Consider the following 18,908-nt stretch of genomic DNA (forward strand, 5'->3'; position numbering starts at 1 on the left):
ATGACAAATTTCCCCACCCTCAAGGGAACATCTTCTACCTTACCCTTGGGGATCTTGATCGACCTATCGGCTAATTGCAATGTAATCTTGGAAGGTAAAAGTTCCCCTAGCTCTAGTCTTTGATAGACCAAATATGGCATAAGGATAACACTAGCTCCTAAGTCATATAAGGCATTATCAATTTGAATCTTATTAATAGCACAAGGGATAGAGAAATTTCCGGGATCCTTCAACTTAGGTGGCATCTTATTCATTATGATCACACTACAATTCTCGGTTAGGTTAACCGTTTCTGCCATATCACATGTCCTCTTTCCACTCAAAATTTCTTTAAGGAACTTAGCATAGTTTGGCATTTGTTCTACCACATCGGTGAAATGAAGAGTAAGATGAAGTTGCTTAAGCATCTTTTGAATTTCCCAAATTGCTCATCCAATTTGTGCCTATTATACTTTTGGAGATAAGGGAGCTTGGGCTTGTAAAGTTCTTTCTCTTTCTTTATCACTCTTACTACTTGTTCCCCATCAATTTTCTCAATTAAGGGACTCTCATCTCCCTCAATCTCAATCGGGATCTTGCTAGTACTCTCTCTAGCATCACTCTTCTTAGGTACTCCAGTCTCAAGGACCCTACCACTCCTAGTAACAATTGCATCCATAGGGTTCTTAGAATCTAAGCTCGATGAAGTCAAAGAAGAAGAAGAATTCTTAAATTTCTTAAAATCACTAGCCAATTGAGAAAGTCGGTTTCCTAACTCCTTATTTTGAGTTAACATGTCATTAAACTTCTCATCATTGACGACCATGTAGGATCCTAGCAAATTGGCTTGTTTCTCAAAAACCTCTTCCAAGAAACTCCTAGAAGAAAATGTTTGATCATAGAAATTATCACTTGGGCCTTGAGTATTTGGAATGGATCCAAGTGGGGTACCTCTTTGAACATTAGGTTGAAAATTTCCCCTACTTTGATTATTCGAATTACCCCTAGATTGATTTTGGCCATGATGTTGACTATGGTTACCATAACCTTGGTTATGATCCCCATGCCCTCGGCCATGACTTTGACCATTATAACCATGATTGTTATAGCTACCACGAATCTCTTGGACTCCATGATTTCTACAACCACCACTTTGATTATTATTATCATAGTTCGCTTGGTTGTCATAATTCCTATTTCCAACATTTCTTTGAACCTCAAATCTAGGTTCAAAATTATGATCATCAACATAATTCACATGCTCATTTTCAATTCCATCACATTCATCACAAGGAACATTGGGGCACATAGAAGCATCATGATCATTCATTCCACATAAATCACAAGGCCAACATTCTCTAATCATGCAACAAGAAGAAGGAAAAGTGTTAAGGTAAGAAGGTGTACCTCTCCCCTTAATTTGGGAGGGAAGAATCGGAGCTTGCGAAGGAGAACTGTCAAGCTTGGCCTTGAGGGATACAACCTCTTTCCCTAAATCCGAAATTAGAGTGGTCAAATCGTTGATGGAATTGAGTTGTTCAATCGAGCACCCCTGGCTAGTTGGCTCTTTCTCCACCTCTTGCCAATTTATATAATGTGTCACCACTTCATCTATTGCATTCAACACTTCTTCTTCTGTTTTGTTCATTATCGGGCCTCCGGCTCCGGCATCTAAGCTTGCTCTTCCCTGAAAACTCAACCCACCATAGAAGATTTGTATAATTTGGTAGGTAGGAATCCCATGATGTGGAAATTCTCATTGATACTCCTTATACCTCTCCCATGCTTCATAGAGACTCTCATTAGGCCTTTGCTTGAAACTTTGGATCAAAGCCCTAGATTCCGCCGTTTTCTTTTGTGGGAAAAAGCGAGATAAGAAAGCCTTGGTAACTTCATCCCATGTCCTTAGGGACCTTGGTTTGACCTCCTTATCCAACCACTCTAAAGCTCTTCCAATGAGAGAGAAGGGAAACAACTTGAGCCTTATATACTCTTGAGCAACTCCGGCTACCACAATTGTATTGCAATACTTCTCAAAATCTTTGAGATGATTGAGAGGATTTTCACTTTTTGTACCACCAAATTGTTTCCTCTCGATCAAGGTAATCATAGCTGGTTTGATTTCAAAATCGTTATCCGGAACCAACAATGGAACAATCCCACTCTCATACTTGTAAGCACCCGGAGTGCCCAACTCCTTCAATGTCACTCTATGAGCTTCTCCCATGTTCACTGCACACACAATCTCAAACAAAATTATTAGTAACACGACTACAAATGTAGCCTAAAGGAAAATCTTTTTGTGTTTTTGTATAAGATGGAATAGACTCAACAAAAATACAAAATCACAACACCACTCCCCGACAACGGCGCCATTTTGACATGGATCGGACTAGGTCGTTGAAACTAACCCTACCCTAGGCCAAACAAAATTTGTAATTTCTCAACACACCCTTATACATGTATAATGGTAAGTCGAGGGTCGAACCACTAAGGAATGGAGGGTGATCTTATATTGTCAAGTCAAGTTATTCCGGAAAGGTGAGGTAAGGGTGTGAATGCTAAACAATTAAACAAGCTAGGTTGGGACAAATGTAATAAACATTAGGGCTCGGGATCAACATATACTTGAAATGGATTCCGCTAATTGGGAAAGAGTTGACTAAGTCGAGTGATGCGAGGGAAAACCAATCATGCAACCAAAAGAGCATATCAAGCTATTTTCCTAGTGGTCTAACTAGCGTCAACTACGATAAACTCTAGCTAGGAACGTCACAAAACACCTCAATCGTTAAATGCAAGCCACAAATCAATGGTCCGTATCAATGTGAACCTACAATGCAATCTAGTGTGAATAACTAGGGTGATCAAGCCTTAATCAAACACACACATGCACATAATCAATTAACCAATTTAATCACATCATCAACTCCATCAATTTCCCCAAATTAACATCAATCCATTACTCATATATGCTTCACCATTACCCTAGCAATCAAACTACTCACAATCCATAGAAATCAAGATCAAAACAAAGCTAAACAACAAATTCATCATGATCAAATTAAACAAACTAAAATCAAATCACAAATCAATAAAACTTCAATCAAACTTGAACATTCAATAAAACAATTGAAATCAAACTAAAGATCAAACTAAAGATTGAATTAAAGAAAATGAATCCTTACAAACTTGATCAAAGATCAAAGGTAATGGAGAAATCTTCAATCATCAACAATCCACCATGAAATTCTCTCACTAAAACCTAGAGTTTCTCTCTCTAAAAATCTCTCTAATTTGATCTAAAACTAATTCTCCATTTTATTCTAATTTTTTTTTTCTAAAAATAGAAGGAAAAAATATATATAGTAAAACTAACAAGAGAAAAGTTAGTTAGATTGTCCAAAAGAAACCCCGGAATGTGCGGTCGTAACAAGGGAGAGGCGCGGGCGCGAGAAAATGGGTACGGAACAAGGGCCCTGGCAGGCGCGCCCGCACCCGCATCAAGCGCGTCCACGCCACCCAGGTGCGCGGCCGCATCACCCTCGTGTGCGCCCGCGCCACCTAGGTGCGCGGCCACACCACCCTCGTGCGCGCCCGCACCTGGCAGCAGGGGAGCTCCCTCTTCTTCGTCCTAGCTCATCCTCGTGCGCTCGTCTTGGTGATGATGATGAACACTAAGGTAGGTAGTCTTGAAATGGCTCTTTTGGTGGGTTTATGCCAAAGATGATGCCCCCACCGCATGCATGCACCGATCTCATGAACTTGCTCCTTGCATTCCTTCAAACGTGAGCTCCAAATGACAAGCAAGAGGCATCCAAAATGATGAGAAATATGAGAGGAAGGCTTGGGAATCCTTGGAACATGATCATAACCTGAAAATACATGAAAACAAGCAAATAAAAGGGAAAAAGACAAAATAAACAAAGAAATGCACAAAGAAAGAAAACTAACTAAGGAAAGCACAAACTAAAGAAATATAGAACAAAACTAAGGAAAACTAAAGAAAAGAGCTATAAAAGAGCATGAAAATCATCCTATCAGAAGCTAAATGAGTGCCATAAATGACACTCATCATCTTTCTTCAAGAGGAAGGCTAATTTTTTTCTTAGGGCTTTGCAATCTTTGGTACGATGGCCATAATCACCATGATAGTCGCACCACTAGTATTTATCTTTTCCTTCGTCCGGCTTGTCGCTCTTCCTCAGCCAATGGGAGACATTTCCTAGGGAATGCAAGGCATTTACCACGCCCCCGATGTCGACGCAGAATCCGTACTCAGCAATGTTGGGGTATGCGTTGGCGTCCTTCTTCTGAGACCTGTCGACAGAACTGTGAGCAACATTAGTATTAACATTTTTTACTACATTTACCTGACCTGGCCTGTCGTAGGGTCTACGTCGCCAGTTCTTCTTGTCATTGGATTTTTTAGTAACTTTGTCTTTTCTAGGAGACGGCGAGGGCTGGAAGCCTTTCCTGATAGCGAGATCGTCCTCCAGCCGCATCTGAGCCAAGGAGAAGGTTGTGCAAGGATATTTTGTTAACTCTTTGTAAAGCTCTGATTCATCTGACAATCCTCTCTTGAAGGCTTCAATAGCTGTTCGGACATCGTACCCTTTGATGCCGTTCATTTCCTTGTTAAATCTCCTGAAGTACAACTTGATTGACTCGCCACTAGTTTGCACGACACGGTAGAGGTCGCTGGTTTGCTTCTCAACTTTGCAATTGTTATTAAACTTGCTGTAAAATGTGTTACACAAAGTTTGAAAGTTAGAAATAGAACCACGCTTGATATCACACATCCATTCAAGGGTAGGCCCTGTAAGGGTAGCTCCGAAAGATTTGCAGAGGACTGGCTCGAGCAGGTTGCGGGAAATAAAATACTGCCACATTCTTTGCTTGTAGTGGTTTACATGCTCCAACGGGTAGGTGCTTCCATCATAGAGCGACGTTGGAGGAGGGATGTTGAGTCTCCTAGGGATATCAGCCATTTCAATTTCTTCCACGAACGGCGACGCGGCGAAACCATCTGGCTCCTCAGTCACCATTGGGAAGGGCGCTCCTGGCAGCCTCTTTGGCAGACGGAGCAACTTGGCGTTCTGAGCCTCGATCTTGCTTAACCTCTAGGCTGGCGGATCCGGCTCGTCCTCATCTTCCAGATCATCGGATTGTTCGTCCTCATCCTCTTCTTCACCACTTGATTCGTCTCCGGTGTCCAATTCCATCATTGTAGGTGTCATAGCATAACTTTTCGCGCTGCACGGCACTAGGAAGCGCCTCTAGTCAGCTTAACTTTAAAGCCTACGAGGTTAGAATACCCTTGTGAATTTTACGCGGAAGCAATACTTAAACAATATAACCAAGAACCCAATATTAAACCGAAAGACAACCATATATATTATTCATGATCAGACAAAGATACAAGTGTATGCATAATGAATAGATTATGACTGAATGCCTTGGACAACCCCTAAAGTCCTCTATTTATAAGCAAATGGGAGGACAACCCCCTCGCTTGGGCAAACAGACACGAGCGTGCATGTATGCCACGTGGCATCCATGCAACGCCTACATTTGGCTAAAACAATAAACATATAAACATAACCCATTTAAGCATAAACGTCCTCATCCACTACATAGCCACATAGCGCCTCCTCGAAGCATCGCACCTGTTCGCACCAAAAGCAACCTAGCACTCATACTTGTTAACCGTCAGCCATGCCACCATAGGCATCTCACCAACTGACGTATCCCTTGGTGACCAACGTTGACCCATCAATAATAACTACCTTGGCGCGCGCCCAACACACGCATCAATGAACAGGCACCAAGTAGTCTGACCACACAACCGTTACTTGTGCATGCTCAACTAACACACCATTTCGCCAAGCATTGCTTCGCTCCTCAAGCAATGCATCTCTTCGCAACCATCGTGTCGTTTTGCAAGCATTGCGTTGCTTCCCCAAGCAATGCACTACTTTGTCAATCGATGTGCCGCTTCGCAAACACCACGTCGCTTGGAAAGCATCGTGTCTCTTCACTTGCTATCAGTGTTTCGCCTAAGCATCGCAATGCTTCCCAAGCGTTGCGTCGCTTCACACCACAACCGAGCCCCAAGCGACACTTCGCACAAGCGTGCACCATAGCATAATGTCCAACGGACAACAGCCAACCATATGACTTAGTACAAGTACCATAGCAAGTACTATGAAGATAGTGTCGTTTCACCCACAAGCCATAGCTTTGAGCTAAGCACCAAGGCACCTATACGTGATTCGGGACATAGCCTATGCACCACATAGCCCCACACCAAGTTACGCACCAATCCCTCTAAGTATCAAGCCAACAACCGTGCCAAGGTCTAACATGCCCTATACCATGCTAGCACCATGCTCCATGGCCTAGGCCAAGGAGGTACCTATGGCCGCACCCAGCCATAGGAAACACTCACCCCCTATAGAGCTTTATTTTGTTTTAGGCTTCAAATACTAGTGAACACTGGAATGGCAGTAACACAATAATGGGACCTTTGGCCCATCCATTGGAACTAAAGATAGCCCGTAGGTACTTAGTCAAATAATATATCATATATATATAATGCTACAAACTTACAAACGACACAATTAACTGCACCATAGAGTTAACAATACTATTTACAAGTATTTACAAACGCACCCACGCATCATGCCCATGCTCGATTATTAAGGGTCTTACAGTAGGGATATCACCTACATTGCGACGACGACGAGGGATATTTCTACGGACGGAGTCCAATTCCAACCTGAGGGTCTCTGCGGTCTTCTAATTCTCTTTAGCGATCCTGGAGTTCTCTTCCTTCTACTGCGCGAGCTCTTCTTGAGTCTTGCGGATCTGCTCCATGAGCTGGTCGATCATCAACCCTTCTGGGGATGAACCCATGTTGGCGGAATAACCTGTTAAGAAAGAAAGACTGTGTTTGGAGTTTTTAAGAGACTATCTAGTCGTCGGCCCAACGGTGGGCGCCAAATTGTTTATGCAAAATTTTGCCTAAGGGAGACCTAAGGTTGGGACGTACGACGGCTAGAGTATAACTGTGAAAAATGGAAATAAAAGCGATAAAGGACAAAGTGTTTTGGTGACGCAGAAAACCCAAACGTGGGAAAAAGTGCGGGTGGGTGCAAGACCACCGTTTCACTAAGAACTGATGATTATAATATGTATGAGGATTTAGTATGCTAAGTAAGATGCTAGTAATTTATGTAGTTAATTGATACAATTGCTCGGCTATTTATACAGAAAAGAACTAGGTTATTAATTCTAATTAGAGAGCCGTTGGGAGCAGCCAACAATTTCCTTGAAATCTGGAGGTTGTTGCTTGGACTCGGTCTTAAGTCTATCTCTTCATTGTAGATAATCTTCAGCGGGATTCTATTTGAAACATAATGATAAGGCTTCTAGGTGAATATGTCTTCAAGACTTGGTCAACCCATATTTTTAGGGAAATCAGTTTTGCTCTCTGCTTGTCGTCCTTTCTAGTCGTGCGATCAGTCGTGCGTCGGGACGAGCCTAAAAAATCGTCCATAACAATACCCACCAAACTTTAAAGTTATAGGTTTCAATATTTTTGTTAGTGTTCTACTAGGTTTGCCATTAGTGGGGCCTACATACTTAACTAACCTCCCTTAACTCCTTCTCTCTCCTCAAATGTTACTGTGTCATCTCTCTGTTACTCTCTTTCCCTTCTTCCTCCATCATCAATTCCTCCAAATAACTTATTAACTTCGTTTTTCAATCTCGACCACAAATTCTCTCTCTCTACTAGCAAGTTGAAGCCCTAGCTGAAGAAAGTTGATTCTTCATTTGACTATTGCGTGGACTAAACAAAGTAGAAACAGAGTGACGTTATAAGTAGAATAACTTGTCACCTCCATTGACTAAAGGAGCTGATTCTTCTGACAAGGACATGTATGATTCCTTAAACCTTTTATAGTGCTCCAATAATGGTGACAATTTTGCAATTGTGTACAAAAGTTAGGGTTATTTTTGGAAATTGTGACAGAAACCCTAGATTACTGTGTTTGGATTATTTTATGTTTTTTTTGTGAAATTGATTAATAATTGATGGTTGTAGCAGCAAGTGGTAGGGTATTATTGTCGTTGAAGTTAGCATATATGTTGTGATTTATTGTTTCCTTGTTTATAATTGGGATAATTTGTTACATGTTTTATATTAATTAGGTAAGTGTTACATGCTGCTTATTACTGTAGAATCATTGCTTGTTTTGTAGATAACACAAATGGATGAACTTGATAATACTGTAAATATAAAGATAAGACTATGTTGGGGGGTTTGTTTTAAAAAAATGGAAGGGGGTGAATATCAAGTATATGAGGCTAGTTTTGTGTATTGGAGGTTGGGTGTGCCTATCTCATTTATATCAGTTAATGTAGGGAATATTTCAAGCATTACCCCAAACTTGAACCCCACTGTGATCATACACTAAAGTACGGTGACGTCCAAAGGGAAAGAAGATAGATCAAAAGAGTCGCCAACAAGTTTTAGGAACTTGTAAACCGTTCACAGGGTGAAGGTTACACCCCTTAACGATCCAGGAGATTGTTAACTCCAATAGGTCTGGAACCATGACTGGTAGTTAGGGGATGAAGGTACAAATCCAACCTAAAAGATGTTGAACCTGCTCTAATAATAGGCCTCTACTTTATTCAGATCGTATTCATGTGCGCTTTCTGACTAACATGCAATCAATAGGTTTAACCCTAAACATGTTTAATCTATGTTGGTTGAATATTAATGCACAAACAAACTATTATTAGCGATCACTTGAATTATAATCAAATTAACCCTAAACAAGATTATTAATTATCTTATATAAGCGTGATTGCAAGTACCAATTCCCTTTAAACATGCATAAAAGGCGTGATCAAGCAATAACAATAAATAATGTATCAAGCAACATAATAATAATCATAACAATAATTATCATAATAATCATGATCATAATAATAATAATAATAATAATAATAATAATAATAATAATAATAATAATAATAATAATAATAATAATAATAATAATAATAATAATAATAATAATAATAATAATAATAATAATAATAATAATAATAATAATAATAATAATAATAATAATAATAATAATAATAATAATAATAATAATAATAATAATAATAATAATAATAATAATAATAATAATAATAAGTTACTTTTAGGCGTATGGGGATTTGGTTATGTGGAGTTTGCTATAAAACGCACACGTTACGTTCTAAGTGTCGTCATGATAGGGATGAGGATGTGTCACCCCCTGATGAAGGAGATGGTATTGTTCGTTTTGTGCTTCATAATTTCACCAAGTCGCAAGCTTCTTCTTCTCCTGCTCAAGTTGGTCATGTGGATGGTGAGGTGCGAGATCATAACGGTGGTTTTGATGTGGCTTTCCTTAATTGTTTATTCTCTAAAGGGTTTCGCTCTGTTAAGTCTATCCCTCCCAAGTGTCGTTTGGGGTTTTCTCGGGTTCTGAAAGGTGCTCTAGATAAGGTGATCTCTAAGCCTGATGACATTTCTAATTGGGTCTCTTTGTTGGTGTTACCTCTTTGCATCCTTAAAATCTTTCGCCCGCGGAGTAGTCGTGAGTCTCGGTCTTCGGTCAGACGTCGGCATCAGGAAGAGAGTATTTCCCGTGCTATTTGTTCTTGGAGTGTAGCAGGTGGTAATTTGCAGCTTGTGAGGGAAATTTTGGCAGAGGATTCTCCTACTTTGTCGGCGGTTGATGATGAAGACATTGTTTTAGAAGAGCGTAATATAAAGTAGTGTCGTAGGAAGATTTGCGATGGCCATTACACTGCTGCAGTTCGGGTTCTTTCTTCTTCAGGCGTTGCTCCTTATAATGATGCCACTCTTGCGGATTTACAGTCCAAGCACCCTTCATCTCCAGCTCCATCCTTGCCTGATATACCTATTGATCACCTTCATCTTGTTACGACTTCTGCTGTTGTTTTGGATCGAATTAAGAGCTTCCCTCGTGGCACATCATGTGGTAGGGATGGTTTGCGTGCTCAACATCTTATGGATTGCTTAAGTGGTGCAGCTGTGGCAGTCTCAGATGAGTTCGTTTACTCTATTACCGGGGTGGTTAATCTCTTTCTAGCTGGAAGATGTCCTAAGGAATTAGGAGAGTACATTGCTAGTGCTCCTCTTACGCCACTTGTCAAGCCCGGTGGTGATATCCGTCCTATTGCTGTGGGTACGGTTTGGCGGCGTCTCGTTTCGAAGGTGAGTGCTGTTATGATTGGTTAGTCTTTAGGGAGTTACTTTGATGGCCTTCAATTCGGTGTTGGGGTTTCTTCAGGTGGTGAGGCAATTCTTCATGCGGTGAATCGGTTGATTGAGGACCGTGGTTCTGATGTGGGTCTATCTATGTTGTTGGTGGATTTTCAAAATGCCTTCAATCTGGTTGATCGTTCGGTCATGTTAAGTGAGGTACGTCGCCATTGTCCGGGCATTTTGCGATGGGTTGAATTATGCTATTCTAATCTAGCCAGGTTGTACTATGGGGACCAAACCTTATGGTCATCTCAAGGGGTGCAGCAGGGTGATCCCCTTGGTCCTTTGCTTTTTTCTTTGGTTTTACAACCCCTGGTATGTAAAATTAGAGAGACTTTTGATGTATGTCTTCAGGCTTGGTATTTAGATGACAACACGATTATTGGTGACACTTTGGTGGTGGGGCAAGTTCTGCAGTTGATTATGGAGGAAGTACCTCGTTCTGGGTTATGTCTTAACGTGGAAAAAACTGAAGTTTTCTGGCCTACGGAAGACCCTTGAAGCAGGCTGGTGGGTGTCTTTCCGCCTAATATTGCTCGACCTTTGCGTGGTGTTAGGTTGCTTGGAGGTCCTGCTAATTCTGATTCTGGTTTCAGTGGTGAGCTTGTGATGCAGAGGGTGACCAAGACTATTGCCCTTATAGATAAGGTCGCTATGCTCGATGATCCTCAGTGTGAACTGTTGTTACTTAGGGCATGTACTGGAGTTTCAAAACTCTACTTTGCATTACGTACTTGTCCTCCTAGTACTTTTGAGGTAGCTCAGCGCACTTTTGATGGAGCTCTTCGATCTTCCTTGGAGCGTATTGTTACCGCTTCGGGGCCTGGGTTTGGTGATTGGCAGTGGCGGCTTGCCACCTTACCATTTGCGTTTGGAGGGCTTGGTGTTTATTCTGCAGGTGATGTTCGTCACTATGCTTTTCTTGCTTCTCGGTTGCAGTCTGCTGGGTTGCAGACACAACTTCTTCGGCATGCTGGCATTGTTGGTCTTGGACGAGCCTTTGAGGATGCGTTGTGTCTGTTTAATGGTACAATGGAGTCTGACATTTTGAGTAATCCTAGTGAGGTCGCTGCCCCTAAACTCATGAAGAAATTGGCAGATATGTATTTCACAAAGAATACCGCTTCTGCAGAATCTGCTTATTCTTTAACTCCTCGACAATCAGCATTATGGAAATCACAGCAGGGTGATCACACCTCTGCTTGGCTTCGGGCGGTTCCTATTTCGGGGTTGGGTCAGACGATGAACGCCAAGACTTATCGCTGTGTGTTGTCCTATCGGTTGGGTGTTCCATTGTTCTCTATCTCGACGTCGTGCTCTGCTTGTTCGAGGGTTTTTGCTGGAGATATTTTCGGTGATCACGCGGTGTCTTGTGCTGGTATTGTGGGTATTAAACATCGGCATAATGTTGTTCGGGATACCCTTGTTGATGTTTGCTATCGTTCTGGGATTTTAGCGAGAAAGGAGGTTAACATTGGGTTGGCTAGAGGGAACGACGAGGCCCTCAGACCTGCGGATGTTTTACTTTATTCATGGGATCGTGGTCGCGATGTCTGTGTTGATTTGACAGGGTCTTCTCCTTTGACACAGTCAGGGCTATCTGACTTTATTCCTGGGCGGGTTGTGGCTGATGCTGCTCATCGGAAGCGGGTTAAGTATGAAGCTCGATGTCAGGCGATTGGATATGGTTTCATTCCCTTCTCCTTTTCTTCGCTTGGGGAATTAGAGAAGGAGGTTGTTGCGTTACTGAAGCGGATTCAGATGTTCTCGACGACGCAAAACATTGGGGCTCGTGCTGCAGCTCATATCTTCACTAGGGTAGGATATGCTATAGCTAGAGGAGTGGGGGCCCAGATTGTATCTCGGCTTCTGACTAATTTATTTTAGGTTGTATGACTTTTGTTTTTGAGACATAATAATAATAATAATAATAATAATAATAATAATAATAATATAATAATAATAATAATAATAATAATAATAATAATAATAATAATAATAATAATAATAATAATAATAATAATAATAATAATAATAATAATAATAATAATAATAATAACTCTTGATAAGGTGATCTCTAAGCCTGATGACATTTCTAATTGGGTCTCTTTGTTGGTGTTACCTCTTTGCATCCTTAAAATCTTTCGCCCGCGGAGTAGTCGTGAGTCTCGGTCTTCGGTTAGACGTCGGCATCAAGAAGAGAGTATTTCCCGTGCTATTTGTTCTTGGAGTGTAGCGGGTGGTAATTTGCAGCTTGTGAGGGAAATTTTGGCAGAGGATTCTCCTACTTTGTCGTCGGTTGATGATGAGGACATTGACTTGGAAGAGCGTAATATTAAGCAGTGTCGTAGGAAGATTTGCGATGGCCATTACACTGCTGCAGTTCGGGTTCTTTCTTCTTCAGGCGTTGCACCTTATAATGACGCCACTCTTGCAGATTTACAGTCAAAGCACCCTTCATCTCCAGCTCCATCCTTGCCCGATATACCTATTGATCAGCTTCATCTCGTTACAACTTCTGCTGTTGTTTTGGATCGAATAAGGAGTTTCCCTCGTGGCACATCATGTGGTAGAGATGGTTTGCGTGCTCAACATCTTATGGATTGCTTGAGTGGTGCAGCTGTGGCAGTCTCAGATGAGTTGGTTGACTCTATTAGTGGGGTGGTTAATCTCTTTCTAGCTGGGAGATGTCCTATGGAATTAGGAGAGTACATTGCTAGTGCCCCTCTTACGCCACTTGTCAAGCCCGGTGGTGGTATCCGTCCTATTGTTGTGGGTACGGTTTGGCGGCGTCTCGTTTCGAAGGTGGGTGCTGTTATGGTTGGTCAGTCTTTAGGGAGTTACTTTGATGGCCTTCAATTTGGTGTTGGGGTTTCTTCAGGTGGTGAGGCAATTCTTCATGCGGTGAATCGGTTGATTGAGGACCGTGGTTCTGATGTTGGTCTATCTATGTTGTTGGTGGATTTTCAAAATGCTTTCAATCTGGTTGATCGTTCGGTCATGTTACGTGAGGTACGTCGTCGATGTCCGGGCATTTCGCGATGGGTAGAATTCTGCTATTCTAATCCAGCCAGGTTGTACTATGGGGACCATACCTTATGGTCATCTCAAGGGGTGCAGCAGGGTGATCCCCTTGGTCCTTTGCTTTTTTCTTTGGTTTTACAACCCCTGGTGTGTAAAATCAGAGAGACTTTTAATGTATGTCTTCAGGCTTGGTATTTGGATGATGGCACGATTATTGGTGACACTTTGGTGGTGGGGCAAGTTCTGCAGTTGATTATGGAGGAAGGACCTCGTTCTGGGTTATGTCTTAATGTGGAAAAAACTGAAGTTTACTGGCCTACAGAAGACCCTCGAAGCAGACTGGTGGGTGTCTTCCCACCTAATATTGCTCGACCTTTGCGTGGTGTAAGGTTGCTTGGAGGTCCCGCTAGTTCCGATTCTGGTTTTGGTGGTGAGCTTGTGATGCAGAGGGTGACCAAGACCATTGCCCTGATGGATAAGGTCGCTATGCTCGATGATCCTCAGTGTGAGCTGTTGTTACTTAGGGCATGTACTGGAGTTTCAAAACTCTACTTTGCGTTACGTACTTGTCCTCCTAGTACTTTTGAGGTGGCTCAGCGCACTTTTGATACTGCTCTTCGATCTTCCTTGGAGCGTATTGTTACTGCTTCGGGGCCTGGGTTTGGTGATTGGCAGTGGCAACTCGCCACCTTACCATTTGCGTTTGGAGGGCTTAGTGTTTATTCTGCAGGTGATGTTCGTCACTATGCTTTTCTTGCTTCTCGGTTACAGTCAGCTGGGTTGCAGACACAACTTCTTCGGCATGCTGGCATTGTTGGTCTTGGACGAGCCTTTGAGGATGCGGTGAGTCTGTTTAATGGAACAGTGGAGTCTGACATTTTGAGTAACCCTAGTGAGGTCGCTGCCCCTAAACTCATGAAGAAATTGGCAGATATATATTTCACAAAGGTTACCGCTTCTGCAGAATCTGCTTATTCTTTAACTCCTCGACAAACATCATTATGGAAATCTCAGCAGGGTGATCACACCTCTGCTTGGCTTCGGGCGGTTCCTATTTCAGGGTTGGGTCAGACGATGAATGCCAAGACTTATCGCTGTGTGTTGTCCTATCGGTTGGGTGTTCCATTGTTCTCTATCTCGACGTTGTGCCCTGCTTGTTCGAGGGTTTTTGCTGGAGATATTTTTGGTGATCATGCGGTGTCTTGTGCTGGTATTGTGGGTATTAAACATCGGCATAATATTGTTCGGGATACCCTTGTTGATGTTTGCTATCGTTCTGGGATTTCAGCGAGAAAAGAGGTTGACATTGGGTTGGCCGGAGGGAACGACGAGGCCCTCAGACCCGCGGATGTGTTACTTTATTCATGGGATCGTGGTCGTGATGTCTGTGTTGATTTGACAGGGTCTTCTCCTTTGACTCAGTCAGGGCTATCTGACTTCTTTCCTGGGCGGGTTGTTGCTGATGCAGCTCATCGGAAACGGGTTAAGTATGAAGCTCGATGTCAAGCGATTGGATATGGTTTCATTCCCTTCTCCTTTTCTTCGCTTGGGGAATTGGAGAAAGAGGCTGTTGCGTTGCTGAAGCGGATTCAGAGGTTCTCGACGGCGCAAGACATTGGAGCTCGTGCTGCAACTCATATCTTCACTAGGGTAGGATTTGCAATAGCTAGAGGAGTGGGGGCCCAGATTGTTTCTCGGCTTCCCACTAATTTATTGTAGGTTGTATGACTTTTGTTTTTTATTATTATTGAAATAATAATAATAATAATAAAAAAAAAAAAAAAAAATAATAATAATAATAATAATAATAATAATAATAATAATAATAATAATAATAATAATAATAATAATAATAATAGCAAGATCCTAGGCATGATACTAACAAGATTAATAACAAACCCTAGCATGTCACTAAACAATAAAGATTAAAGCATTAGCCCTAACATGAATATTAGGAAAGACAATAAAATGCATCATGGAAATCATAATTGACAATATATTCTTTACCCTAAATATGATACTAGGAAGATCAAAACGCCCTAACATGACACTAGGAATCATAATAACAACCTAGACATCATTTCTATATCATAATAACAATGCAAGCAATTAAAGCACTTACTTGGATGCCTCGTACCTCTTTCTAATAACAAAATACACACGTTAGTAACTTCAAGGAAAATAATAAACAAACAATTAAATTAAATAATTGAAAGAGAGATTTGAGACCAAACCCTCAAAAATTAAAACCTTTCACGTCTAGGGTGAAGGCAACTTCGAACTTGGCTAGGTATGTCTACAGCAAATGTATGAGGAATAGTGTTTGTAAAAGGGTAGGCTTAGAAAGAGAGAGAGAATCAAGAATTTCTTGATGAGAGTTAGTGAGAGAGATAATTAGAGAATTGATGATATTTGATTAGAATTGATGAAAATTGATGATTGAAAACAGAATTTTAAGAGGCTATTTATAGAGAAAATTAGCCGGATGGATAAAAAAACGAATCAGAGTTTCAAAGAGAATAAAATTCGTTTAGCGCCAGACGCTGGTCATTAGCGCCAGGTGCCGAAGGTTCGCGCCACGCGCCAAGCCTTAGCGCCAGGCGCTAATGCTTGTCGTAAGGCGCTAATAATCAGTTTCACGCGTTTTTTGTTTTTATCATATCATTTGATCTGGAAGTCCAAATAAGACATATAATATGTCGTTGAAAATCTCTTCAAATCTACTTTCCAACACAATTAGAATCAGATGAAAATATTTTGTAGATAAAAAGATATGGCTAAAATAGTGGGACGGTGTTTGTTTTGGATAGAGTTTTGTATCTCATTCATATGTTTTTCGTTATAGCTCGGATTTAATATTATAATATATCATTGGAAATATAATTTCAATATCTATCCAACCATATAAAATTTGGATAAAGATTATGAGGCACGAAAATAAAATCTGAATATATTCCACTTCGTACAAAACAAGGATTCTAAAAAGGAGTAGTTTTATTCAATTTCAAACTCTTTGAAACATAATTATCAATCCTAACTCCATTAGGATTTACAAGAACCTTATAGAATATTTTAGAAGACCATAATCAATCATAATAGCTTTAGGAGTGATAATTAATAATAGGCCCTCCTCTAGATCATTGGGCCGCTTATAAAAACCAAACCGGGCCCAGTTTAGTATTTTAGTCATAACTTCCTCATTATTCATCGGAATTGGGCTTATAATATATCGTTGGAAAGCTCTTTTCAAGCCCCATCCAACTGCACGTTTTTTTATAAATAAGGTAAGTAAAGAAATATTTTCAAAAACAGATTGAAGAGATATTTTAATAAAACATCCTCATCACTAGACTTTTCACAGTTTCGCTTTGTTCGATAATCAAATGACATGAAAGGTATTCATCACTGGGTTTTGTTTTGGGGAGACACATTTGGGTGTCTACAGAAAGCCCCACTTTGACTGAGTTTGGAGAAACACAAGTTTCGAAAACAAAAGTCAAAGTATCGATAGGAACGGAGAATGATTCAAAACGTTTTGCGATTCTAAATAATTCTTGTAACGCCGATACCTGCAAAACTAGCGTTAGTTAAAACAGATAAAAAAAGTTAAGAAACGCGTATCTTGCACCGTCGAGGACACGTCTCTGAAGGAGTTACCGATTTGTTGCTGTTGTTGTGACAACCTTCCACAAGCTAGGGAATGCCATCTTGCCGTTTGTTTTGACGATCTTCTGCAAGCTAGAGAATACCGCCTGAAGACTGTTACGCCAGTAACTGCCTCTAATTTCTGCCGTGAAAGTCTTCGAAAAGACCACTACTTGTTGATCCTTAATGCTGCTTGAATTTTGCTGTTAATGAACCAGTATGTCGGTGCTTTTGCTGTGATGACAATCCTCTTTTCTTTGGGAATAGTTGCCAACACAACTCTGGTATGATGTATGAAAAATCTATTTAGGGAAAGTTATCAAAGACTCGTAACAATCCATCCTTGGAAATGTTGCCGTGATGAAGCGACAATCCGTATCTTGGAAAAATTTGCCAAAATCCGTTTTTGGAAAAAGTTGCCAATGCTTCGTAACAATCTGTCATAAGAATTTTGCTACGATCGACAATCCACATCTTGGAATATAACTCTTGAAAGCAATCCACCTTGGAAATTTGCCAACGCTATGCGACAATCCTTTTAAGAAAATATTGCCACAATTGATAATCCGCATCTTGGAACATTTGCAAAAAAAGAGTCGACCGACAATCCACTTTGGGAAAATTTGCCACTTACTGAAATGAATGACAATCCACGTTGAGGAACCTTTGCCGATATTTATGATGAATAGAGACCTACAACAATCCTTTGGGAAATTTTGCCATAGCGAACTGGGTGTATGACAATCCAATCTCGGAAAACTTGCCAACGATGACAATCCGAACTTTGAAAAAATTTCCAAACAAAGAAGGAGCACGACAATCCATATTTGGAAATATTGTCAGTTGGGGATGAGAATCCAATTTTTGGAAAAATTGTCGTTTAAGAAGAATGCGCGACAATCCATATTTGGAAATATTGTCGTTTAAGTGCTTGCTTTTAAACCGATACGTTGGTTCTTGTAATGAGCCAGTGTTTTAGGCGCTTAAGCTAAGTGAGACAATTTTTCGTCAGGTCAATCACTTACTACGATTGTAATCGAGCCGACTACTAATCATGTCAATTTACTTATAGGGGCTAACTGGCGTACCAAGGAACCTGAAATTGTTGTATGAGGTCGAAATAACCATTCTGAGAGGCTTCGATCTCTGTCACTGCTGAAATATCTCTAGCGTCAAGAATTGGCTCTGTCGCCAGACGCTGGGATCTAGAGTCAGGCGCTGAACTCTGTTGCCAGACGCCAGATGTTGTTGCCAAACAACAGCCTTGTCGTCTGGTGTTGGAGTCGGGTCTTCCCTATTTTGCTCTTAGCTTGTTGCCGCTTTTGCTTGGTTTTGCTCCGAACTTTGAGCTTGGTTGTTTCCTTTCAACCAAATCCGCTCAAATATTTTGTAAATAAAAGCTCTTCATCTCTAATATACTGATCTATGTAACTCCTCTTATCTTGGAGGAATCTCCTGTATCATATTCGCGATTTTTCGAAAAAAAAATTCCGGGAATGTCCTCGCTTGCTGAGATGCACCTGCATTTAATCTTTGACTATAGGACTTTGCTAATCTCTTTAATTATTTTTGGGTTGACCTAAGGTTTAATGTCTCTTGACTCATTGACTTGACACGACTCAAGGTATACACTTGACTCGGTGTGATTGACTCGACTCGAAGTAAACTGACACGTGTGACTCATGACCCGTGTGTGCATTGTATTGTGATCGTGCGACTCAAAAATGCAAAAAAAGAAAAAAAATTCCGTCATTTTTGTGGAGGGTACCGACTTTCTCCCGAAAAAGAAAGACGTGAAAAAAGAAAGAAGCGAAGTTTTTGAAGGTGCATGTTGAATGAGCTTAGTCAAATGTTGTCTCTCACAGTACAAGGATTGTAACATCTTAGACTATCCTAGTTGATTCAATAATGAAAGTATGTAGGT

The 18,908-nt window shown here is 40.9% G+C and overlaps 1 non-coding gene across 1 annotated transcript; it reads left to right on the forward strand.

Moving 5' to 3' along the window:
- Window positions 1-1,715: 1,715 nt before the first annotated feature.
- Window positions 1,716-1,821, forward strand: LOC145629611 (small nucleolar RNA R71). The gene has a single exon (XR_014111775.1). It is a non-coding gene; the product is annotated as a small nucleolar RNA R71 (small nucleolar RNA).
- The last annotated feature ends 17,087 nt before the right edge of the window (window positions 1,822-18,908 follow it).

Source organism: Chenopodium album, chromosome 4, assembly GCF_948465745.1.
Source record: "Chenopodium album chromosome 4, dcCheAlbu1.1, whole genome shotgun sequence".
Classification (NCBI taxonomy): domain Eukaryota; kingdom Viridiplantae; phylum Streptophyta; class Magnoliopsida; order Caryophyllales; family Amaranthaceae; genus Chenopodium; species Chenopodium album.